The sequence below is a fragment of the Rhipicephalus microplus genome, chromosome 7 (genome assembly GCF_043290135.1).
Source record: "Rhipicephalus microplus isolate Deutch F79 chromosome 7, USDA_Rmic, whole genome shotgun sequence".
NCBI lineage: Eukaryota > Metazoa > Arthropoda > Arachnida > Ixodida > Ixodidae > Rhipicephalus > Rhipicephalus microplus.
Genome location: NC_134706.1, coordinates 86,981,865 through 86,998,689, shown reverse-complemented (window position 1 = coordinate 86,998,689; position 16,825 = coordinate 86,981,865). Strand labels below are relative to the sequence as shown.

The window sequence follows — 16,825 nt, the reverse complement described above, 5'->3', positions numbered from 1 at the left end:
ATAACACCTTTCCTTGCTTCGGCATTACGTTCTTTTCATCGATTTTTTTTCTTCCTTTTTTACCTTGAAGAGGGGGGGGGGAGCACCTGATGTCATTTAGGCGGCCATCTCTTTTCTCTTTTCTTTTTTTGCTCAGCAGCATCAGCCGTAGTGACAGCGCCCCATTATATACACGTAGCACCTTTGGCTTCAAGTGCAGACCGACACATTTGTGAAGACCTCACGCATTACTACAAAAAAAAATGAAAACCTTCTGAACACAGAAGGCTATTCCTGCTACCTGCATGATAGAGATGGGAGCCTTGCACGAGTTTCTTCGACACTTCATCGTCAGCAACAGCAGTGCGCTTATAATTATACCCACAGCGGTGCCAAAAGTAGAGAAAACAAATCAAGCATAATTGTTAGCTATAACACAGTGCAGTGAAGGTGAATCAAGCAGCATCAATATATCGTTCACGAACTTGTATTTCTAACGAATACAGCAAATTTCTTTCCATGAATTTGGTCCGAACACATGTACGCTCGTCTAAAATGCAGCTGACACAAATTGAAGGAAAGTGTGTGCTTTCAAGGAACGCCCTCTGTGTCAATATTTATATGGCCGAAATGCCCACAGTGCTTTAATGTCCGACGAAAACCAAAATCCTGAACGATAATGAAACGTTTAGAGAAAAAAGTGCGTTGTAAAAGAAAAGACTAACAGGAATTGTTGAACAAACATCTGCGGTATTTACATTTTCAAGTGCAGGGATCTTAGTGAGACACTAAGACGTGTTTAGTCCACGAGTGTGTCAGCGTCGCAAGTGAAGTGGTGGTGGCAGTAACTTGAAATATCGAGACTCGAGAACCTTCTTCAGCGTTTCTTAAGGCGATGGCAACTGGATTTTGTGTCTTCAAAATCAGTTATTAGTAGAGGCGTATCAATATATATATATATATATATATATATATATATATATATATATATATATATATATATATATATATATATATATATATATATATAATAAGGAAAAGAAGTGTATACCCGAGGGCTCGTTTTTCCGTGTTTTAACAGAACCAATGGAATGTAAATAAGAAGAAAGAAAAGTGGATGAAAAAATAACCAGCCGTGAGCACGAATCGAACCTACGACCTTCCAATAACGCGTTCGATGCTCTAACCACTGAGCTACCACAGCTTTTTTTTCTTCATTACCTGTTTTTCTTTACAGGTGTTCACACAGAAACATGAATGATAAAATACAGTTGGACCAATATTTGATCCAAAGTGCTCACATTAAAATTTTTTCAGGTTGCACAATTCCTCTAACATTGTTAGCCAGCTGGGAGGTTCTTCTTCTTGTTTATAAACCTCAGTGATATAGCGCATATTTGCAATAAAGTTCTCCCGGACAGGACGTATGTTCTGGTCAAGATGTCTGTAAGCCATAGTGGTCTGCCAGATGCTGTGAAGGCTAATTAACATAACCATGTCGTATGGTATGCCATCGTCCTCATCCACACAGAGAAAACGAATGCCATGGCTTGTAATGGGGAGATCTTTTTTCAATTATCTTTGAAGGATGTCCCAATGAAAGACAGCGTCCCAGCAATGAATAAACACATGGTCTATTGTCTCAGGTGTTTTACAAAGTAAACAATTGGTTGTCCATGGTACATCGATTCCCTTGTCCGCTAGCCACTGCTTTACGGGGAGAGTCCCGGAATGCAATTTAAAAAAGAAAGTTTTTGCCCCTGCTTTTACTTTCATCTTTTTGACCCTTTTCAAAACATCCTGTCCGGGTCCTCCATTGAACATAGATCTGTACAAAGGTGTTTGAGAACAAGACATCACGGAGATCCCTGTACAGATTTTTTCGCTTAACAGTGGAAAAATATTCCAGCGAAAAGCGCACTTTCAAAAACTCAAAAGACTGTATAACGTCTCTCAAAAAACCAGACACATATCGGCACATATCACTGTTTGTAGACACAACAAAATCTGGGATGCGTGATGACAGCCTTACTTTTATCACTATTTGCAGAAATTTGTTTCTTTGATTGCGAAGGAAAATAAACCGAGAGACAACTTGTCTAATAAATAAATGACATAAACCGAGTCCGCCATTACTAACGGACTGGAATAAATTAGACCGGCTTGTACGTTCCCACGGCGATTTCCACACAAACACAGCAAAAATCCTGTGAAACTTCTGTACATTGACGCGTGACATACAGATAACTTGCATGACATGCCAGATTTTTGATATCAAAAACATGTTGCACACAGTTGCACGTGCGAATATAGACTGATCCCGACCACCCCAGGCATTTGTTTTTTGCCTGAGGGTTTCTGCTTCACCTTTTCAGTAATCCGCGTTGTCGCGATAGCTTGCCAAGGGTACACCGAGGTACTTCAGGGGTTTGCTTTCCCATTTTACGTTAAGGTATACCTCAGGCCTCACATCCCAATTGCCGTACCAAAAGGCAGTTGTTTTATGCCAGTTAATTACACTGCCCGTCATGTCACAAAATTTATTTGCCATGTAAACGACTTCACATATACTTTGTCTATCTTGGCAGAGTACTGCCACATCGTCAGCATATGCGAGTAATTTTATCTCCGTGTTCTGTAACCGAAAGCCTTGCGCACTTGAGTTCTGAATGATTGATAAGCAAAAGGGTTCTAGGTAGATGGCGAATAACAATGCTGAGGCCGGGCATCCCTGTCTGATAGAACTTAGTATTTCAATTTCTTCACTGAGCTGCTTATTGACTATCAACTGCGTTACACACTGTGAATATGCCATCTTCAAACCATCAAAAATTACGTCACCAACTCCCACATGCTTCAACACACTGAACAATACTTCATGGGAGACACGGTCAAAAGCTTTCTGTAGGTCTATCTGCATGATTGCTATTCGTTCTTCAAAGGCGTCACAAATCTCTAGTACACTTCTTACTATATGTATGTTCGTGGTGATGCTGCGACCTTTTATGCCGCATGTCTGGTGTGTCCCTACAATCTTTTCAATGATGTTCTGAATTCTCCTGGCTAAAACCTTCATGAATATTTTATAATCAGTGTTAAAAAGACTGATAGGTCGATATGATGTTACAGATCGAAGTTTGCTGCTATCATCTGTCTTCGGAATCAAGGCAGTATGCGCCTGCGTGTAAGAGCGTGGCAGTTTTTTCTTTTTGTATGCTTCTACGATAACTTCGTATAGCGCAACTGCCACGTCTTCTTTATAAACTTTATAAAACTCCGCCCCGATTCCATCAGGGCCGGGCGTCTTGCCTGTACTTAGGTCGTCAATAGCTTTTTTTATTTCCTGTACGCTGATAGGAGCCCCTAATTTTTCTCGTGTATCGTCGTCAAGCTTGGGCATCGTATCAAGAAAGACATCACAAAAACCCGTGGCCATCGGTACTCGTTTTCCGAGCAGATTGCGATAATGGTCCACAAAGGCCTCCATTATCTGATCTTTTTCATTCGTCAGTATGTCATTGCGTACTATTTCTCTGATTTCATTTCTTTGTGCGTATTTTTTTTTCATCACCCAAAGCTCGTTTTGTGGGTGTCTCATCTATCCAAAGTTTTTCACTTCTAGCTCTTATTATAGCGCCTTTATACTTTTCTTCATCTAAAATCTCCGGTTTGTTTTTAGTATCTGTTATTTCATTGGTAAAGTAGCCGGGTTTCACAGTTTCTTCCTGCAAGAGCACTTGTAATTGCCTTCGCAGGTTCCTTTCCGCCTGTTTCTTCTCGAATTTATTTTTTGTAGATCGTTCTATTGCATTCATTTCAACCTCTTGTTTGAAAAATTCCCACTTTGTTTCCCAGTCATCTTTTTGATTACCGTAGAGTTTCGTGAGGGCTTCGGTTATATCTTTACCATAAGATTCATCTTTCAAGATTTGGCTGTTTAGTTTGCACAAGTGCCAGTTAAATTTAGGAGTCCTGTCTTTAGCGCCAAGTGTGAAACTAATCATACAGTGGTCGCTGAAAGAAACTAGTGTAACAACATATTCATCACAGCACATAATAAGGTCCAGTGATATGTACGCTCTGTCTAAACGTGCGTGACTTAGACCCTGAAAGTGCGTAAACTAAACACTGCAATTAGACATACATAAACCAACATCTTCCAGGCCATTTTCTGCACTCATCTCATTTAAGAACACTGCGCTTTTATCAAATGACTGGGCCGGCTTGGCACGGTCCTCCTTTTTACAAACACAGTTAAAATCACCAAAAAGGACTACATATTTGACACATTCCAGTAAGTTACTTATTTCTTCAAAGAAAACTTTCCTTTCACTGTCTCGGTTCGGAGCATAAACGCATATGACATGCCATCCGAAATTCAAGAAAGAAAAATCACACACTACGAAGCGTCCTTTATCGCTGCTTGCTACACTTCTTTCCACAACGCCTATCGATCGTCGTATGAAGAGCACACACCCTCCTGATAAGCCATCAGCATGGGATACACAGATGTTATACATTGAGCGAAAAGGCAACGTCATATGATTGGTATCTTTCTCTGCCGCTATCTTAGTTTCCTGCACAGCAATCACATCCAAGTCATGCTCCGAAAACAGCCTACTCAACTGGTACTGCCGCCTTCTTGAAGATAATCCGCGTACATTTAAGCTGGCAAAACGCATTGCTCTTTTAAGCTTCAGGCTCATTTTTTTTTTAAACAAGTAGCTGCTCACCATACCGTCTTAGCCGAACTCCGCCTATTTAGTCGTCCGGTGCACCTTCTTGGTAGAAGGCGACACATAATGTGTTGTCAAGAGGCCGGTTTTCCCGTCCTCTTTTCCCCTTCTGTTATATTATGTTTGACCGCCAGTCGTTGCCTCCGAAGGAGAGCTGCTTTCGGTGGCGGTTCTTGATTGCTCATGTCACTTGATTCTGTTGAGGTTGTGTCTCGTGGTCGTTTCCCTCCCGTACCTGGTTCCTCGGCGTCGTGCCACTCCATGGCACCACCCTCGGCAGGTTCCTGGACAGTTTGAGTAGATGTTTCACTCTCGTCTGTAGCAGCGGTTGCGTCGTTTAAAACATCAGTTTCCTTTGCGCTCGTCAGTGATTCTGCGGCCGCTTGCATACACGCAGGTTCACTTGTTTGTCCTGCTTCTTTCACATTCATCACGCCTCCTGTACTGAATGTTTTTTTCCGCAGAAGTCACCTGTGATTTCGCCAATGCATCCGCGATAGGTTGCACTCCCCCACTGTCAGTTGACCTTGGCGGTTCTTTCTGCAATCGCGTCATGCCTGCTGCAATAGGTGTTTTTCCTTCACAAGCCGCTTTCGATTTCACCGATTCTTCTGCTTCGGTCTCGTCCATAGTGAGCTCGGATTTATCCATGCTCCCGGTGTTCAGTGCAGCAGCTGCATACGTCTTCGTGCAGTTCCCAGGGGCGTGTCCAAAACGCTTGCAAGTGTCACACCGCGGGACTCGACAGTCCCTCCTAATGTGGCCAATCTGCTGGCAGTGCAAACACCGCGGCGATCTTCCGGTTGCCACAATGAGTGCGAGCTCTCCTCCAACTTGTAACTGATGATGTATATCGTCCAGCGTAACGTTAGCCTTTAGCCGTAGCGTCACGGTTCTCGTCATGGTATTCTGCTGGGTGTAGCCGTCAATTCGCCATTTATCCATTCCTACGTCAAGCACCGTCCCGTAGGGGGTCAGTGCATATCGTACGTCCTCTTCTCGTACGTGGTAGAGCAACCAATGTAGCTTCAGACGGACGTCGCGGTGGCTTGGGTCGATTATCATGCATTTGAGGCCTTTCACAGTCAATTGCGGATCAGCTAAAAGTTTCTTTACACCTTCAGTGCTTCGGCACGTCACTGCCCACACGTGGTTCATTTGATAAGCGCCGAGCGCAAGAACCTCGGTGGGCTGAACACGTCGAAAAAGTGGCTCGCGAAAGTCTTCCGCGTGATAAGGTCTTCCTTTTACATCCGCATGCAGAAAAACAGTGTTCTGAACCACATAACCAGTCGGCAGAGGGGGCAAAATAACAGCATAATCCTGGGGCATTTCAATCCTGGAACCGCGGCTAAACTGAGCCGCCGATGCCGCTCCAACGGAGCTCATGATACACACGTCCGCACGCTTTCGCAACCGGAAGTGGAATCCTGAGATACCACAGCGACCTTCCCTCCATCCACATTTTTGGGTTCATATGTGAATTTAAAAGTAGGAGTGACAGTCAGCGCCACCTATAAGCCAAGCGACGAGTGTGAAAACACTCTTTTATGGCGTCACGTAGCACGTGAACTTATTATGAGCGGGCAGCTGATTAATAGTCCCTCGTATACAACCTAATGACACCAAGTCTGCCAGTACGAGACCATCGTTCAATGAAATAAAAGAAAGAAGTGTATACCTAAGCTCGTTTTTCCGTGTTTTAACACAATAATAATGAGATCTAACAGACAGTAATGCCAAAAAATATGTATATATATATATATATATATATATATATATATATATATTTATATATATATATATATATATATATATATATATTCTGAAGAAGAAAACGCATCGTTGGTAAGCAACATCGCCACCGCTTGGGTACTGGGTCCTGGGCTTCGCTCGCTCGCCTCGTGCTGATCGTCGCAGGCATCTGCTTGACCGTTGCACTGTCCCGATCGTGTTTCATCGTAGGACCAACGTCAGAACAGTCGCCAATAAACCCTTTTTCAATTGGTGGAGGGTGCTGACATTCCCCGTCGCTTGAACCTGGGTGCTGCCATTCGCCGTCGCCTAAACCTGGAGCTGCGCAACCGAACGCTATCCCCCATCATGGCCACCAACAATGCGCAACCTGGCTCTTCCACTCCATCCTCCAGCAACCCCGGCGTTCTTCGCTTCCGAGAGCCGAAGGTCTTTAGCTGATGAGACCGACATGGAAGACTGGTTCTCCAACTACGAACTGGTGAGCGCAAACAACAAGTGGGATGACGCGAACAAGTTGACTAACGTCATCTTTTACCTCGCTGACGTGGCCGAAAAGTGGTATAACAACCACAAAAACGACATTACGACGTGGTCCATCTTCAAAACGTTGTTTGCTGACGTTTTCGGCCGACTAGCTGTCCGCAAGTTCAGAGCCAAACAGTGGAACAGCGTTGTATTGCCATGGCAAAAGATAGACATTCTTCTATGCTGTCGTTTGTGCAGCGTAGCAGCTTTCGGTTATGCAGACGTTGGTCCTAAAAAACATAAAATCTCATGATCAATGCCGTAGGGCTTTCCGTTTTGCAGCCACTTATGACGAGTTCACTGCTGGACAAATCGCGTTTCAATTTCAGTTGTTTGGGTTGTATTTGATGGAATTCTTTCCGTAGTGCCCATGGCATTATCCGTCAACTCTGACGGGTTCGTCATCTTGTCATATATTTAATTTCTTACTCTGGAACTCGAAAATATTCACTGACGCCTTCAGTTGCTGTATACGTAACCCGAGATGGAGTCCGTCTCTAATACCCCTACGCATCTGCTTAAACAAATTATGCTTTTTTTCGCTAAACTTGTCAAATAGCCCTTTCACCGTAACTGTGTGGGAATGGCTGAATTGAGTCCTTATATTTCCTCAACCGTAGCAAGAAGCCGTGCAAAAGCACCAATGCTGCTAGGTGTATCGGCCAAGCAAACGGTTAAATAAACGTATGCATGTTAGTTAGGTTTCTCCCCACCTTTCGCTTTTGATGAACGGGGACCATCGCCACGCCTTGCGTCTGCTCTCGCCTTTAGCTTTGTATATCGACTCCCACCAGCCAGAACAACTAACAACATCGTAGTGCGAAGAAAGGAAAATTTTCCGAGGACGTCGTTTTCTATACTATGCACAACAAATAAACCCGATAGAGAATTAGGCCAGGGAAACTATTGGGGACACTGTATCGTGGTGTGTTACGTGTAGTGCAATGCCTTTCACTTTAATAGAAATGAAATGAAGAGGAACTTGAGCAATACTTAGAATCAATGGGATCCGAACACACATTAATCGAATTACGCATCAGATGCTCTGTCATTTCAACCGGCACAGAGTGTTCTCCTTTGTGCACTTTTATGTAGGGCATATATGTGTGTTTAATACCTAGGTATCTCAGCCAGCGCCTCTGGCAGACCAAACTTCATTAGAGAACATTTAGATGCAATTAGAAGGGTGCTGTTAGGGCATCCCACTAACGGGAACAAGATTTTATATTCTTTTTAATCCTTTTCAAGTCGAGTGAAAATTATTTAACAACAATTAGAGGCCAGAAACAATGACTTCTATGATTTCCATTGCCGAATTGTTTGTCGGTTCCATGAGTGTGCATAACAGAGAAAGCGAAACCCTCAGATTATTCCCATTTTTGTAGTTTTATAGTGAGGGCTTCGTTCCAGAAGATTCGAGGTCGTAGGTAGCATGCGATGGTGTATTGGTACGCCACCACCTCCAGCGAAGACCAAGCGCCTCGCGATGCCCTCTGGCGAAAATGAACATCTACACTCGCCGTCAGGGCAACGAGTGGCGCTAGGTAACAGTCCCAGATATTAGGCACACAAAAATACTCTACAAACAGGAGACAGGGAAGCTCCCTCGGTCGTAGTTCAAGCGGTAGAGCATCGGGCGCGTAATTCTAACTTCGTGGGCTCGAATTCCTTCAACGGAAAAAATCTATTGTTCATACCCTTTGGTTCCTTCTAATACAAGTGCGAATCAGTCAACTACGAAAGAAGTAATAAACTCTGATTTATTTAATGTTTTTGCCAATTTTGTTAATTGCGTATAACACCAATATTACAGAGAACTCAAATTAGTATTATTTCAGAATGGGTCCATCACCATGGCGGAGTTCATGAATGGAATGACAGATGCTTACCATAATGCGTGGTCCAGAAATGAACTTCGCATCACAATCACTTCATTCCTACTCGGTTTGGTGGCGATGAGCTCAGCGAAAATCACGTTTATCACACAGCAATGAGCAGCGCACTGAGCCACGGTGACTACACTGGAAGCGGTTCGGATCCCGGCTGCGGCGGCTGCATTTCCGATGAAGGTGGAAATGTTGTAGGCCTGTGTGCTCAGATTTGGGTGCACGTTAAAGAACCCCAGGTGGTCAAAATTTTCGGAGCCCTCCACTACGGCGTCTCTCATAATCATATGGTGGTTTTGGGACGTTAAACCCCACATATCAATCAATCTACACTGGAAGCCGTGAAGCATCGCTCATAAGAAAGTACAAAAACTTACCAACCTGGTAGGCATAAATAGGTGGATTAGGCGAATGTGCTTTCCCCACCACCGCTCCTGCTTACCTGTCCGGGTAAAATATCGGCGTTGAGCCACAACTCATCCACGCTGTCAGTGACACCAAGATGTAGTTCCTCAGTCACAGCACCAGGTTCCAGGTATAGTCTGATGCGCGAAAAAAAGTAGAATGTTGAGAAAGAGCATCGCTTAGTGAAATAGGACCAAGTGCATCAATTTAAGCAACGCTGAGGCCACGAAGCACCACTGACCCAGGCGCACGACACGAACCTGTGTAAGCAAAGAAAGAATGTATTAGGGGAACGTTCATTCACCACCACCCCTTCCACCAGTGTGCCGAGGTACGATATCGGCGCCGGAAACACGACAACACCTCCGCGGGTTGAGTTATGTGAGGATGTGTTTCCGCAGTTATGGCAGTAGTTTTCAGATAGTCTCGGTACGCAAAAAAAAAGAGCAGAATATATGAACGTCCCTTTTCTACCGCCGGTGCCACCAGTTGGATTTATTGCTTCAGAGGAACCCCACAATGGTCACCTTCATCAAGTGCCATAGAAAAAGCCGCACATTTTGTTTGTTGACTCATGAGACCCAAGTGAATATTTTACCAGCAAGTTGTATAGTGGAACTAATGGTACGTATCTGTGTGTATCGCTGGTCTTGATTGTATCGATAGTATAGCGTATATATAGCTTGCAACTTTCCTCATTTGCGCACTGGGCTTGTTCAGTAGAGCACTTTTTTTTTGTGGAAGTGATGAAAGACAGGTGGCTGTCCTTTTTTCTTTGCAGGCAGTATGAGGTGCCGTCGCTATATATGCACTACGCTTACATAAAAACAGTTTGGCAAATTGGCGACTGCAAAGATTTTATACATTTGCTACAAGGGCAGAAATCTTGTGTAACATGAAGGTTATTTTTGTTGTCTGCGCGGTAGTCATAGGTACCCTGTCCTATTTCTTCAAGTATTTTTCGTCATTCCGAAGGATACGCTCAAGTATAGACCCTACATTTTCATTGTCATAAAGCTATGTCTCCTCAGAAATTGTACGCAAAAAAAGCTCACAGTAATTTTTGATAATAAATGCTGTATGTATATTTTCAGAGTATAACGATCCAGGTGAAATACTAAATGACTTGCAGTACGCGAGGCTGCCATCTTGCAAACGGAAGTATCAGTGTCAGGAGCTACAACATTATCGAGACTTGAAAGCACCTTTAACGTTCCTTTTCTCTAAGCACCGATAATAGGCTTTTGTGCCTTTAGGCCAAATAGGTAGCAGTGGGTGCAGCATCGAGCTTTGTGTATCAAATATGATGCGTTGGGAGTTCTGCTGTAACTAGGCAATCGTATACATAATTGTGTAACTGTGTAGCCATGCAAAGTATATCGTATTTGTTCTATATATTGCCTTAAAACATCAGACTCCTGTCAAATTGTTTTGAAAAGCAATAATACATACTTAATAATTATGATGTGTAGAACATAGGTACACAATTATTCAAAATGATTAGTTATCTTTACTCAAACTAATTATGTTACGCTTAAAATAAAAACTGACACTTTTCTTGAAATTAACTTACAAAAATTGCCATCACCGTAACTTTTCTCACAATTTTTCTTAAGGCAACTTATTGTCGATTGAGAATACACTTAGTGTATCCGCGTGTTGGTAACTGAAATGTTTAGCAACCTTCTGAGAGCTCTCAACGACAGAAGGATCATCGTATGACGATATTCTTAAATATTTGTGCAAAAATGGGGTGACAAATTAGACCATGTATTTTTCTTGACTATAACACGGAAAGGGCGTTCAGGATTGTGTGTTTAGGCTGCAAAAATATTATTAAACAGCGATTTCTGATTCTTTCTACGTTTCGGTTAGGTAATTTAGGTTAAAATCTTGGAGAGGTTTTTGGTGACGCTCTGAAATTTAAATGATACATCTTAGCTCACCCAGATGCCTCATAAAACAGCTGCCGTTGCCTTTACGCTGTACATGTGTGCGCAAGACCACTCATCCACCCAATTCATCCATGGAAATTAACGCCAAATAAAGTACTCTGAAGCAATCTACAAAGTTGTCAAGGTGGAATTGTCCTTTTTGCTAACAACAGCTCGTAGATATATTTTGAGCGTTATTCATACGCGCCATCTTATCATATGTACATACTCGTCATCATCAGTCTGACCTGTGTTGTGGGGCAGAGGTTCCCTGCAGCGCTTTTTCGTTATCTTCGACTACAAACCATTCCTGGAGCTCCAGTCGAGTCACCGTCTGCGCAGTCAGCCCACGGTCATGTCGCAAGACGAGCACAACAAGACAGCTCCATCCACCCCGCCTGCACCCCTTGGCATGCCTTCATGGACTGTCACCACCCCTCAAAAAGATCCCCCGATGCTCGCCGGCCTTCGCGGTGAAGACATTGAAGACTGCTTGGATGAGTACGGCTGTGTGAGTGCGCTTAACTATTGGCATGATTCTGGGAAGCTGTCCCGCGTACCATTCTATCTGACGGGGGTCGCTAAGACATGGTTTCTCCACCATCAACTGGATTTCCCTGACTTGCCTACCTTCAAGCAGCAGCTCCGTCAGACATTTGCCAACCGTTCTGTCCACGCAGACATAGACAAACAGAAGCTTGCTGAACGTGTTCATCACTCCAGCGAGTCTTATACCTCTGACATTGAAGATATTCTCGCCCTCTGCCGTCGCGTCGACAGCTCGATGATGAAGCATGACTGATTTCGCCACCTGCTCAAGGGCATAGGCACCGTCGCATTCAACGCTTTAGCGGCAAAGAACCCCACCGTGGTCGCGGATATGTTCAGTACGTGTCAGCGACTTGACGACCTTCAATTTATACGTTGACAACCTGACTCAGCAGATCTCAGTCCGATGCATGACATGAGCTCCGTGCGTCGATACGGTCAATGATCCGCGAGGAGCTGCAACTCCAGGCCACCTCGTCGTCTTATGAGCTCCACATGACGCCTTCTGCAGGTAGCCTCCGAAACATCGTGAGGGAAGAACTAGCGTTCATAAAGTGTGAGCAAGTCCATACCACTCCAAAGCCGACGTGTGCTCAGGCAGTTGCAGCGTCACCTTCCCAGCAATCACTGCAGTCCGGGTCAACTACGCAGCCTTCACTGAAATTCCTCGCCCCAAGGGCAACGCCTCCTTGTTTCCATGCCTGGCGTCCATCTAGACCTATTTGCTATTATAGCGGAATACGCGGCCACATCTCATGGTTCTGTCGTCGACGTCAACAAGATGAAAGGCGCGGATATGGTTACTTCGAGAGGGATGAGTTTGCCCCTGCTCCACAACATCGTCACCCATACCAACTGTACCAACGCCGCTCACCATCACTCGGACCTTTCCCCATCACTCCAGCAGGTAATCGTTGTATTGTGACTGCTGTCGATCACCTGACACGGTACGCATTGACTGCTGCACTACGCACAAGTTCTGCTTCAGAGGTCACAGACTTCTTTCTCAACACCATTGTATTGCATAACGGTGCACCTCGCGTCCTCCCGAGTGATCACGGGAAGACGTTCCTGTCCACCATAATCGAAACCCTGCTCACAACCTGTGGCACAGTACATAAGACGACGTCAGCCTACCACCCCTAAACTAATGGGCTAATAGAGAGATTTCATCGGACACCAGCAGAGATGCTATCGATGTACATCCTTCATGTCATAGTGGTCTTTCATGTCATAGTGGTCTTTCTGCACAGTGCCGAAGAGCACAACAGGTACGTTCGTGTGCTGTTCAAACGCCTCGATGATCATGGTCTACTCGTCAATATCCAAAAAAGCATGCCAGTGGCTTCCGCTGTCCGTTCCTTGCCTCAAAGTTTCTTCTCAGGGAACTCGGCTTTTGACCCAATGTAATTCGGACGTGCAAAATTATCTTCGAACCACCACCGCCAAATACCTTCTTTGTTTTCTCGGCATGCTGAACTTCTCCAGATCTTTTTTTCCTACACAGCCGAACACTAGGCTCAGCTCAAAGAAGCTTTGACTGGGCTACAAGGAAACCAATCCTTCACGTGGACACCGACGTTAGCGAAAAGCTTTGACAAATGCCAAGCCACCCTCTGCACCCCCATAATCCTCACCCATCCTGTGTCAGACATAATTTTATTGCGTAGCAATTATATGGACACACTCAGCAGAATTTCGTCACAGCGTCATTGTCCACGTGGGCGTCTATGTAATGCACCGTATTTGTATACGTATCTATATACATAAAAACGAAAGAAAAAAAATCTCAGAAAAAGAAAAAGTAACAGCTTTGCCGCAAAGGCGAAGGAATGAGCACGTTAGCAACAAATTGGAAGGTCACCAGCAGAATGACAAGCAGATCGAAACGTGCCCCATGTTTCTCACGCACAAAGGACGTACGAAGCGTACTCACAGGTAAAGATGAATGCGAATAAGCGTCTGAGTGATTACTTCGCTTTGTCTGAAAAGAGCGCCCTTCTTGCAAACGGAGGTTGTGCAACGATTGCAGTGACCTTTTTGCGCCCGGTAACTACAACAAAATCGTTCCGACGAAACTCAAAGGCTAGCCAAGACGTACGATTCTCCCCACTGTAAGGGCGCGCGATCGAGCGAACACCCTCTTATTCTCTACGTTGGCCAAAGTACGTATGAGAGATGAGAGCCGCCACGCGCTAACTCATTATCTTGCTAATAATGCTGAAATCATGATAGTTCCCCCTCCCCCCCCCCCGAGATGCCCGCTGACAGCGGTAAGTGGTAGATATGAATGGCTTGCCATTTGGACGTTGAAGGTGGTACCTCTCGGTGGTTCAGTGGTTAACGCCTCACATTCGCGACGTGGAGGTCATGTTGGCGACCACGTTGTCTTTCCCGCTGGCATGTTGGATGTAGGTGGTGAACTATGCGATGAACGAAAGGCGTAGGTAAGAGGCCTGTTGTTGGAATGAATGGCGTGGTTCTGTGTTTTGAGAATATGGCAATATTGTTCCACTACTTCGCACATCGCCAGAAGTTATCTGTAGTAGACTGTTGTTTTTGCTCCTAACACGTTTGACCGAGTTTTATCTTCAGTGATGAATCTTCGCGATGCGCGGCTTAACGGTGCTGTCTTGGTGTTCTTGCTTTTCTTATTTGTTGTGAGAGTACGAGTTTCCAGTTGATTTAAACTTTTCTTCCATAATGGCTGCTCTGTAAAGCTTAAATACATTTGATTGCTGTCCTCCTCCCCCCGCTTCGTGAGTGTGAAGTTGGTTCGCATATTAGTTTCATTACTTTTTCCTAGTAGAAGATGCGGAGTAGGTACGTAGGCGTTCGAACAGCAGTCGAATGTGCCTGTGGTGTTCTTCAGCGTTGCTGGAAAATACCATGAAGACATCAAGGTATACGAAGCAAAAGTCTCGACCGCGTACGATATTGTCCATGGAGCGCTGAATAGTTTTCACAGCTTTCCACAAGCCGAAGATCATGAAGGGACACTCTAACAGTCCACTGGGTCTGAGAATAGCAATCTTCAGGACGTTATCCGGATTCCCGGTATCTCTGTGTAGGCCATAACCAAGTCTAGCACGGAGAACACGTGGCATGGCAGCAGTGGGTGAAGTCCTGTATGTGGTTGACCGGGGACCTCTACCAGATGGCGTGCGCGTTGAGGGCGGGATAGTCCCCATAGGACCACCAGCCTTCACTGTTCTTTGGAACAAGATGGAAAGGCGAGGCCCATGGAGATGTAGAGTTAGGTTGTACGAGACAGACACGTCTTTTCAGTAACAACGTCTACTTTATTCTCATAACCAGAGAGTCGAAAGTAGAGCAGGTGCACCCAGTATACCGGAAGTGGCAAGAGTGAAAGAGACGAAGGAGAAACAGGGAGGAGAGCAGCACGCTGCTTGGAATGCTGCTCCACAGGTTTTTATGACCACGGGGTGCGCGGCGCGGCCGCGTCTCTACAGATTGCTCCCCCCTTATAGAGAAAGCTGGTGTGACGAACGATTCTCGGTTGAATTGTCATCCCAGTGAACGCAGCGCAGAGGTATTGACGGGAAGATCACTGGCGAGGAGGGGCCTTCGTGTCCAGCGGAGGGAGCCCGGCGAGGCAATTAATATTGGGCGCTTCACATTATTGCTTGACAGAACGCTGGCTTGAGCCGCTCGAGCTCGATTGTGTCGCGTGCCCCATTGATCTCGACGACGAAGTTAGCAGGCCAGCGCCATAACACACGGAAGGGGCCAAGGTAGTGTGATTGAAGCAAGGTACGCACAGTGTCCTACCGCACGAACACGTGTGTCGCTGTTTTAGCTCCTGAGCTATGTACGCCGTACGTGGCTGGCTGCGTGTAGGCTGCGGACAAATGTGTTGAAAGACGTCGCACAGCTGGTCGACGTACTCTGTTGCCGCTAGCCGGGTGGCACTTCCGCTTTCTTCGAAGAAATCGGCAGGCAGGCAAAGCGAAGTGCTATAAACAAGCTCGGAAGTGGAGCAGGAGAGGTCCTCCTTGAATGGAGATGAAATTCTGAGTAGCGTGAGCGGAAGGTGGTCGAGCAACCTGTCGGGGCAACGTTCTGCTTTGAGTGCTGCTTTGAGGTGCCGGTGGAATGTTTCGACGAGGCCGTTTGCGGATGGTATGACGCTGTACGCAGGTGTGAAATGCCAAGAAGGTTCAGGAGCTCCGAAAGGAGGGAAGATTTGAAGTGGCGACCCCAGTCCGATGCAGTCGTTGTCGGACAGCCAAATCGAGATATCCAGGTAGCAACAAAAGCCGCTGCGACAGTAGCTGCAGACATGTCGGGCATAGGAGTCTCTTCAGACCAGTGGGTGAAACGATCTACGCATGTCAGAAGGTAGCGATAGCTTTGACATGGGGGTAATGGACCAACGATGTCAATATGCACAATGGTGAAACGTTCGTCGTGTTGCAAGAAGTGCTTTCATGATGAAACGGGGTACCGTGGAACTTTGGCGCGCTGACACGATGCACACTCACGAACCCAATCCTTGATGTTGGCGTTCATGCCGGGCTACGCAAAGCGTAAAGAAAAAACCTTCTGGGAAGCGTGAATTCCGGGGTGAGAAAGGCTGTGATAGGCATCGAATATTTTCTTACGGAAAGAATTGGTGAGGAATGTTCTCCGCGTGCCTGGGGAGGTGTCACAAATAATTGGCACATCTTCAAAGGTGACGGGTTTGAGACGAAGGTATGTGGACGTTTCGCGTAGGTGTTCATGATGAAGGCGTGCTGGCGCACCTCGTGCGTTGTGTATAGTGAGTCAGGTCGTTCGACTGAATAATTGATTGTTATGTGGGGTTTAACGTTTCACAATCACCATATAATTACGAGAAACGCCGTAGTGGAGGGCCCCGGAAATTTCGACCGCCTGGGGTTCTTTAACGAGCGCTCCAATCTTAGCACATTGGCCTACTACATTTCCGCCTCCATCGGAAATGCAGCCACCGCAGCCGGCATACAAGCCCGCGACCTGTGGGTCAGCAGCCGAGTACCTTAGCCACTAGACCATCGTGGTGGGGCGGCTG

General features: G+C 45.6%; 1 protein-coding gene across 2 annotated transcripts in view; it reads right to left on the bottom strand.

Moving 5' to 3' along the window:
* The window catches only part of LOC119180312 (L-lactate oxidase), a 53,935-nt gene extending 44,283 nt beyond the window's left edge, over nucleotides 1-9,652 (bottom strand). Inside the window, exons 1-2 of one of the 2 annotated variants that reach the window (XM_075869421.1) lie at nucleotides 9,550-9,652; nucleotides 9,327-9,426 (exon numbers count right to left, since the gene is read on the bottom strand). The gene's annotated coding sequence lies outside the window, so the exon portion shown is untranslated. Of the gene's footprint in view, nucleotides 1-9,265; nucleotides 9,286-9,326; nucleotides 9,427-9,549 lie in introns of those variants that run through there. The other variant, XM_037431483.2, reaches the window with a different exon arrangement.
* Nucleotides 9,653-16,825: the final 7,173 nt, after the last annotated feature.